The sequence below is a fragment of the Triturus cristatus genome, chromosome 4_2, assembly GCF_964204655.1.
Source record: "Triturus cristatus chromosome 4_2, aTriCri1.1, whole genome shotgun sequence".
NCBI lineage: Eukaryota > Metazoa > Chordata > Amphibia > Caudata > Salamandridae > Triturus > Triturus cristatus.
The window spans coordinates 187,802,716-187,812,832 of record NC_140586.1 but is presented as its reverse complement, the minus strand read 5'-3'; positions in this window follow the sequence as shown (position 1 = coordinate 187,812,832).

The window sequence follows — 10,117 nt, the reverse complement described above, 5'->3', positions numbered from 1 at the left end:
AACATTACAGCGGGCGATGTGTAATGCGCATCGGAACCGCATGAGCAGCGTTGTTTGTCTTTTATTTCCATGACGTTGCAGAAATTATGTATAGCAACGGCGCTCAGTTCAGGGAGAGTGCAAATGGCGCGCCCCAAACTTGGCATGGGTGCCAGTGGCCCAGTCACACCGCCCTAAAGCCGGAACTGTCCAAAGCATAGTATGGTGAGGTCAGTGGAATGTTTCTAATGTGATGTCACCTGGAATGTCATGAAGTGGCACGAGGTATCTGCCTGTCGCGTGTTGACAGTGTCAGTTACTACATGTGCCTCTTGTCAGCTGGACGTCTCTCTGTACTCCCAAAATAAATACTTTAATGAGATCTCCGGTCTCTTGGTGTTGCTTCAACTAGAACCCGACATCTTCAAAATGGCGACAGAGGATGGTTTGTGACAAGCTAGACACTGTGGTAGCGTGAGTACCAAGCTGGATACTGTGGTACCGTATGTTTTTTTCTTCAGGCATGCGTTCAGACTTCTCACATGGGTGTGTATTTTTTTTTTTTTACCTACTTGAAGCACAGCTCATAAGTACAGAAGGCGTCTTTCACTTACTTTGACTCCCGCAGCTCTAGGCCTTTCAATGGGGTCACGTCGTCGGATTTACTATATTTTTTAACAGTATGTCCAGCGGTTATTTGCCACTGCTCATCATATTTTCGGTGTACTTTACAGTAGCTGGTCTGGGAACTACCTGCGAGTGAGGAAGTTACCTCGCGCTGTGTGGCCAGCACTACAGCTGTGGACTGAAACTGTGAATCACAAGCTTCACTCTTCTGATTACAGAGGCAAGCCGGCGCACACTGTCTCCTGCACGTGGTTCTGTGTTGTCAAGGAGTGAGCAGACGTCGCTGCAGTCTGCGCGTCATTCTTAGAAATAGTAAACCGGATTTCCTGAAAGTGGTGCACAGAGTTCTTGGCGCAGTGTGTCCGGCCTTTCTTCGTCCAACATTTGGCTTTACTGCTTCGACCCGCTGATTGCCTACAACTAATCAGAGCTCAGAGTTACTCTTTTCTGTCCTAAGAAACAAACATAGGACAAAATCTGTTACAGAACAGTATAGAAGCTGCTTTTGAATCGACAATACTCATACACTGTTTAGATCCATTAGGAAAAAAAAAAAGAAAAAGAGTGAAGGAGAATATTTTCTTTTCTTTCTCCTCCATCCATCAGCTTTTTTTCTCGCTCTTTCATTTTTATTGTTTTTGTAGTAGCAAATTCTGAAACCAAGGAAATTACCTAACTTTATTTTACAAGTACTCAAGAAGCGTATTTATTTATTATTATTAGTCAAAAGTATACAATTTGTGTTAACCAAATTTGCTTTACAGGTACTTAGAGCATTTTACTTACAATACCATATCATTGAGCAAAACATGCAAAGCGTAACAGCCCCTGCACCTTTTCTCCAGGAACCAGAGGATTCACCATTAGAATGGTAACTGTGGTTTTGGTCTTTCAAGACTTACTTAGGAGCCATTGACGGCCAGAGATTTGGACCTGAAAGAAAGAAATATTTAATTAATTATCATTTAGGAGTTGAAGGTCAAAATGTTTTTGATCATTTGCCACCGTATGAACCTGCGGAAGGCGAAGATCCGGATGAGTTTGAAGTAGCTGTAGCTCAATTAGGCAAGGATTTTACAAAAACAAAAAATATTGTTGAACACTGGTCCAAATTTTTCACTAGGGTACAAAACCCCACAGAAAGTATAGATACTTATATTACTGCGTTAAAAGTTCTCCCAGCCAAATATTAATTTGAGAACTTTACTTCACAATTGATAAGAGATCAACTAGTGGCCAGGTGTAATTGCAAAAAAATACAAGAAAGGTTATTAACATGTAAAGATCCATCTTCGGACAAAGCTGTAGATATTGCAAAAAGTATTGAAAGTTCTTTGAAAGATGCAAAACAATTAGAGGTGGTTTATCCAATACCACCGTTTCAGGGGTTGTCGCTAATAAAGTTTCAGTAAACAGAAGTGATCAGAATAGGAAAGAAAGTGTTATGCGAGGGGGAGAACCTTTATTCAAAATAGAACTTCTAATCAGAAAATTAGTTGTTACAGATGTGGCGCTCCTATACATGTTTCTTCCTATAAGAGTTGCCCGGCTGTTCATCAACAATGTGGACAATGAGGGAAAATGGGTAATTTATAAAGAGTTTGTAGAGCTGCGAAAAAAAAAAAATATAAGATGTGTGTTAAATGAACCTGATGGTTTTGACAATGAAGACCATGCCAATCTGGAATATGTTCTAGTGGTAAAAGATAGTGAGAGACAAAATGCAGCACTAATTGTTGATCCAGATATTGATGTTATGATTAAAGCAGTCCAAATTAATCTTCTGGTAGACACAGGGGTGCGCATTACCATTGTATCGCAGGACAAATATTTTCGGTTTTAGGATAAGAAAGAATTACTGGCCCCAGATGTACTAACTGTGGCATTTGAGGGCAGCCAAATAGATTTACTAGGATATTTCTGAGCCACCATTGGAGTTCTGGGAGAAGTTATGAAGGGTAAAGGTAATGTTGCAAAAAAAGGTATTAATGTTCTTGGATTGGTACATCAAGCAGACTTTAATTGGACTATAAAACCTGGATGAGACAAGCCTATTTTTAGATAAAAGACATGAACTCATTGATTAGTACCAGCACAGAGAATGAGCTGGAATATAAGTTTGAGAACATTTTTAAGACCGGTTAGGCAAAATAACTGAGTGGACATTTAGCACAAGTTGCGCAATTTTCCATTCACGGATTAGACTAAAGTTTTGAAGGATTTGTGTGACCAAGGTATTATTGAAAAGGTGGAAGCAACTTTGTGGCTTTCACCCATTGTTCTTGCGAACAATGGGTGAAGTTTAAATGATGCCATCAGGGTTGACAACTTTCCCTTACCAAGGATTGCAGATTTGATATCCAAAGTTGGGTCTTCCAGTTGGTTTACGAAATTGGATTTCAGAGCTGCCTATTATCAGGTAGAATTGGATGTACAATTTTGTCACATTACGGCTTTTGTGATTCCGGGCGATGTTTTTCAATTTTGCGGACTACCTTTTGGGTTAGCTTCAGCAGCAGCTGTTTTTCAAAGACTCATGAATGTTTCACATTAACTCCCATGTGGTCATCTTTCAAGATGATATACAAATTTTTTCCAAAACTGAGGCAGAACACAACAGTGCTCTTGATGAGGTTTTTAGCATCTCGGAGAAAAGAAGTGTAACTTTACGTATGAATACATGAACATTTGAAGCAAAAGAAATAGAATACTAAGGACACAATTTCAAAACATGATATTAAACCTAGACCTGGGTTAGTCAGAAGCATTGTTGAGGCCTAGGCTCCAAAAAATAGGGAAAAACTAATGTCCTTTCTGGGCATGTGTGAATTTTATGCCAAATTGTTTAAGCACTTTGCCAAGACAACTGAATGCATTAAGGCACTGCTAAAGAAGGGAGCAGCATTTCTATGGTCTGGGGAGTATGAAAAAGATGAAAGCAATAAAGGATCACATACTCAAAGCCCTGGGTTTGCATCCCTTTGTGGGGGGTAGGCAGACTGTTTTATCTATGGATGCATGTGAATACGGTTTGGGGGTGGTACGGTCACAATGTGAAGGTAAGAAAGAACCCACAGTGGGGTTTGCTTCAAAAACACTGCATCCTGTGGAAAGTAAATATTCAGTCATAGAGAAAGAGCTTTTGGCATGTGTGTGGAGTGTTGGGAAGTTCAAACAATATCTGTGGGGTAGACCTTTTGTATTGAAAAAGAATCATTGACCGTTAGTTGACATCTTGTCTGGTAAAACGGTGAAAAGCACTACTGCTCGCTTAGCAAGATTGTCTGCCAAACTTCTGGAATATTAGGGGAGCGAAATCGAGCATGGAATTCTGGGCAACCTTTCCCATATCAGTGATGGGTAGAATAGCCCTGCCACGGTTGCTATACGTATTCAGGGTACTGCCGGTCTGGATCCCGGCAGGAATGATCAGCCACTTACAATCCTTGGTACCGTCCTTCGTCTGGGGAGCAGGAAGATGCAGAGTGGCTCTGGCTAACCTCTCGAGGCCAAAGGCAGCGGGGGTGGGGGTGGCTGGCACTCCCGGATTGTGAACACTATTATTTGGCCGTGCAACTCCAATGGCTCACAAACTGGGTGGCTGGAAGAGCAAAGAGGATAGATCGCTTGGAATCCGCTGTCCCAAGCTCAAGTTAATTATCCTCCTTAGTGCTGCGCCTGCCCATCCAGGGGGGGAGGGGACAGTACTGAAATAAAAGTACTTCGCAAGTGCTGGGTTACAAGCCTACAGAAATCCATAACTACACATCCATACCCACCTGACATTCCACTGGACTTTTGTATGGAATTTCCACACAGGGAAACTGGCGCGGGTTGGCGACATGGATGACAGGAGTAACTACTGTCAATATGCTATATGAGGACAGGTCCCTTTTACCATTTGAAGACTTCCAGGAACGATACGATGTGTCACAGGGTCATTTCTTGCTGCACAGAGCACTCAGAGGCGATACTCAAGCTCTCGGGAGGTGGACTCTCTGAACCACCAACATCAAACGGGTGCCAATACGTAGTAACCGCAGCAGGGACATTCAAAAAGCAGTCACCTGCTTCGACAGACGCCTCCGGAATAAGATGTTACTTGCACTCAATAGCCTACGACTGCGATGGGAAGAAGATCTGGGGGTACCCATAGAAGAGAAAACTTGGGACTACCTAGCTGAACGCACTACTAGAATTTCTAGAAATGCCAGGTTCCAATTAATACATTTTTATGTACTACACAGAGCATACCTCACACTAGCACGTATAAATAGATACTTTGGAACACAAACAGCTGCAAGTCCCCGTTGCAGAAAAGTTGGGTACAAATGTTTACATATGTTCTGGAGCTGCCCAAAGTTGGAGAGCTTCTGGAGGGCGGTGGTAACCAGGCTAACAGAGGTGACGGAAAGGGAGGTGGCCAGCACTCCAGGGTACGGTTTGTTGTATTGGTTTCCTCATACCTCCAAAGCTAAAGTAATATTTACATTTCAAGACCTGGCACTGGTGCTGACCAAGAGAGATTGCCAGACAATGGAAGTCTCAGGGAGGCCTAATGGCAGAAGGGTGAGAAAGAGAGCTTACCCAGTGGGCGGATGATGAGGGACAGCGCAACAGAATCCCCAGAAGGAGCTGGACATCCTTGGAGACAAGCCTGGGCCCGAGAGGCACTGGTGACACTCCTGAGTCACCCTGAAACTAACTCCGATGAGGAAGTGCAGGGGACACCATAAGATCCTTGTTAGAGATAGCCCATTTTGCAGGGTTATCCCCAAACTTTTTGCCTCTTCCTCCTATTTTTTCCTGACCTGCATTTGTTGGTTTTAAGGCTCTGGGTACTTTATCACTGCTGATCAGTGCTAAAGTGCATATACTCTCTGGGTAAATTGTGTTATGGATTGGTGTTTCCATGATTGGCATATTTGATGTACTTGTCAGTCCCTAGTAAAGTGCAGTGAGTGTGCCAGGGCCTGTAAATCAAATGCTATTAGTGGGCCTGCAGCACTGATTGTGCCACCCACATGAGTAGCCCTGAAAAGGTAACTCAGACCTGCCACTGCAGAGTCTGCGCGCAGTTTGTAACCCACTTGCCAGGCCCTACCCTTCCCTTACATGTAAGTCACCCCTAAAGTAGGCCCTAGGTACCCCTGTGGGCAGGGTGAAGTGTATGTGAAACGTAGGTCATACCCTGATGTGTGTGGCATGTCCTGATAGTGAAATACTGGCAATTTCATTTTTCACCATTGAAAGGCTATCTGGTCCATAGGAAAGCATGGGAGTTAATTTATAATATCTTATAAATATAACTTTCCATTGGGACCAGATAGAAAAATAAAGTTTGGTATGCCTGAACTTAGAATCTAAAGATGCATCTTTTAGTAAAGGTGATTTTTACATTCTGTGTTTGAAAATACCACTTTTAGAAAGTAGGTATTTTCTTGCTCAGCTGTCCTGTGTGCCTCTGCTAGGATGTGTATGGACTGTCTGTCTTTGGAGTGACAGGGGTTGGGGAGGTGCATTCTCTCAGATGGCCACCAGGAGGTTGATGTGTGTCCTGCCTTTCCTGAATGAGTCAGGGCTGGGCTGAATAGACCTGGTCTGGATTCAGAGTAGTGGGAGGAGTTTTCACTAGCACCTGAATAGGCCTGATCTGCATTTAGAGTGGTGGGAGGAGATTTCCCTTGCACCTGAATAGGCCCTGTCTGCCTCTGACAACACTGTCTCCACCTCCTGCCAGGAAGCTGCACCAGAGAGGACAGAACTGGTTCTGGATGGGCACAAATACTCTCTGCCTGAGAGGACAAAGGATTTTGGGCTATAAAAAGTGGGTCCCAAACCCTAAACTTTAGAACTATTTTGGACCAAGAAGACTGCCAAGAAGAAGTGCTGGAGAAGCTGTGAGGAGGAACTACCACTTTGCTGAGTGCTTTGTTGTGTTGGCCTGCAATGGCTGCTTCTGTCTTAGGCAGTGAAAGGACTGGACTGAACTTTCTGCAATCCACTTTTGTGAGTTACTCCAAGGGCTTGAGGTAGAGCTTGCCCCCTGTTCAAGAAGTCTCAGAAACAGCAAAGACTTCAAGTTCTTCTGCCCTCAGCACTGGGGACTGTGTGTTTTGTGCTGCAACAGAAGAAAAAGCAACCCAACGTCATTGCCGACTCCGTGTCCTGAAGGCACCGTAGAGGGCACCGCTGCATCGCGACCCTGGTCTCACCGATGGCGCCTGCTGACACCGCCACCAAGCCGCTGCTCACACCGCGACCTGTGTGCACCGCACTCCGCATCGCTTCACGACGCCGCCTTGGTATTCTAGACGACGAGGCTCCACGCCAAAATAGACGCCACTGCTTGCACCGCTCGTAAAGTTACACGACGCACTTCCCTCATCCCACACCACAGCCTTGGCCTGCCTGCGCCATCGACTCCAGTTCATCAGCCGACGACAGCGCTTCAGCAACGACGCCGTCGCTGCTTGAACCGTGACCTACCAGCACCGCGACGAGCACCGCATCACTTTGCACTGCGACCCTGGTCTAACCGCCGGCACCATCTGACACCGCCACTGAGCCACTGCTCGCACCGCGACCTGAGGGCATCGCACGCCGCACCGCTGCACTTCACACCGCAGCACCAGACGCCTGCCGACGCCAGCGCTCCTGACTTCAACCGTGAGGAGTTCGATCTGCAACACATGTGACTCCAAGGGCCCGACGACTCCTGCACCGACCTCCAGAACAGACGCCTGCGGACACCATGCTTTCGGAAGCTCACCGAGGTTGCCGACGCCCTGAATTTCTAAAAGGTACTATTTTGTGGGTCTTCCCGACACCGTAGCTGGCCCGCGACGCCACGGTCAGCCAGAACTGTTTGGATTTGTTTGGTCACGACGCCGTGATCGCCCCAGAGGGAGCTATCGACTTCAAGGAACAGTTTTTCAAGGTTATAGTGATAACTGAAGATTTCTAAGTACTGTATTGTGGATTTTTATAGTTTTTGGTCTTGTCTTAAGTATATAAAAATATTGGAAATGTTTCTAAACTGGTGTGGTGTCCTTTTGTAATGCTTACACTGTATTACTGTTGGTCATGTGCAAATGCTTTACACACTGCCTCTAAAATAAGCCTGACTCCTCGTGCCAAGCTACCAAGGGGATGAGCAGGGATTATTTTAGGAGTGTAACTCCCTTATCTTGACTAGGAAGATGGGTCCCTATTTGGACAAAGGTGCAAGCCCTTGCCAACTAGTGACCCTCATTCCTAACAATCTTGAGTCAAGGTACTACTAACTTTGTGTCCCTTAGTATGCATCAATAGAGTGTTACAGGCAAGGACAGAGTACATGAGTCAAAACCTTTCATCACCCCAGGCTGTTGGGGTACCGTACCCTGTAGGAGGTCATTAACTTCGGTCACGGCACACCTAGTGGGAGGGGGAAGTTGATTGGTTTGGGTTTATTGACCATATGAGTTTTTAGCAAATCCACCAGAGGTTAGAAAGATGGCTGACACACTAGATAACTAAAACATGTGGTGGGGAAACGTAATCTGGTACTGCTTAAAATGTACTGAAACGCAGCCCAGTTTGAAGGACAGGCATCTGATTTACGCAGAAACTGAAGCCCCCAATGACCTGAAGAATGTAACCAAATTGTCATATCTGTACTATACCATGGGTAAATGCTCCATAAAATGTGTTTAATAAAAACTGTACCTGTTGCAAACCTTTTTTATAGGTTTCAGTTAAAATTACAAATTGCTGATTCTACCAATTAAAGCGTATCTTGGCTTTCAAGCTGCCTTAGAATTTGCCGATTAAACAGTTGCACACATTTACATTTCTTTCAGGAGCCGGACCCTGGAGAGAAGACTTGTTTCTTCTTTAGCTGCCTCCCCATTTTGTCTTTTCACAGTAGTGGAGACTCATCTCCCCTTTCAAACAGCGGCAACTCAACCTTTATAACCTCTGTTTTATTGATAAAAAGTATGGGAACTGTGCTGATCAAATTCATAAAGCTTGAAGATATCGTCCCCCTGCCCACTTTGACCTCTGGTCAACAGTTATATCATCCCTTTAAATGCTCCAGGAGGCTATTTAGTGACTGTAGAGAGAAAGATGCTTATTTTCATATCACAGTTCATCCATCAAGTCTAAAATGTATACAGTTTGCTGTGGGAAATCAGCATGATCAGTTCAGCTCAGAGCTCTTTCATTTGGTCTATCTTCAGCACCCACAATATTAACTGGTGTAGTTGCTTCTTTACTTATAGAAGGCACTGGCCTTAGCGGGCATCAGGTGTTTTCCCGGTGGGCCGCAAGGATGGGGAGCCGGTTTTGGACCCCTGCGGCCCGTTTTTATTACTGGGGGCCGGTTTTGCCGCTTAGCTAGTTGCCAGGCTCCTTGTTTTGGTTCCTTGTTCGGCCATGATAGAAGGTATTCTATACTCCCCTACCTAAACGACTAGTTAATCGCCTGCTTCTCCTTTTTAAAGGCAGATATCACTGCTTTTAAAGTCTGTAACTAACTGAAATAATTTGAATTTCTATTTCTCATGCAAATGGCTCAACGTTCGCGGGCTCATGAACAGCATGTTACTAGTACCATTTTTCAAATGAATGTAGGGTTCGTTTTTCTTCTGGAAAACTGAGGACTTTGCCTTCAGTCTCACTTGACACATCTGTTATCACTGCCTTAAGCTCCTGCCAGAGATTAGTTAGGAATCCAAGGGTTCATCACTTTGACGAGTACAGTGGATCCGTAGGCCCGTTTACACCTCAAGTTGGTTAGCCGGGTAAAACACGGGTGTGCAGTTTGTAAAAGCTAATGTCCAAATTAGTGTCCCTTTGGACATTTCAGTCATTTGGCCTGGAGGTTAGTATCCTAAAAGGAATTTCTTTATCTCCTCAATCTCCAATGATAATTGAGACAAATGAAAGTCAGACGGGATGGGGAGCAACTCTGGAGATCATCATCTTTAAGGTCAATGGTCTCATGTCGAGTAAATGCAATCTTCAAACCGGAGACAGCCATCAGCCATTCTGTGGATCCTCCAAGAGTGTTTATCGCTAATTTGTCAGCAAACAATTTCTGATCAAGACAATCAGGTAGAGAAAGCGCTTTTCTATTTGGAGGGTGGTATCAATGTTCTGGTTCTAGCTCAGTTGTCCCAGGAGATTTGCCCTTGGGCAGTGACTCATTTATGATCCATCAGAGCAGCCTTAATTCTGTGGAAAGAAAATTAGATAGCAGATTATCTAAACAGGAGTTTTCCGTTATCTGTGAATTACCATCTTTGAAGAGAGGCTTTTCACATCACTGTAGAGTGGTTTGAGTCACAGTAGCTGGATCTTTTTGCCTCCAAGGAGGTGGCTCTTCATCCTTGGTTCTACTCAGAGACTTTGTCTCAGGACGTTTGGGGAGTGGACGCCCTGCCCCTCCCTGTCCTCCTTCCAAAGGTACTAAGGAAGATTTGGGAGGAAGAAGAGTTGGTGATACTCAACCCATCTCCTCTAC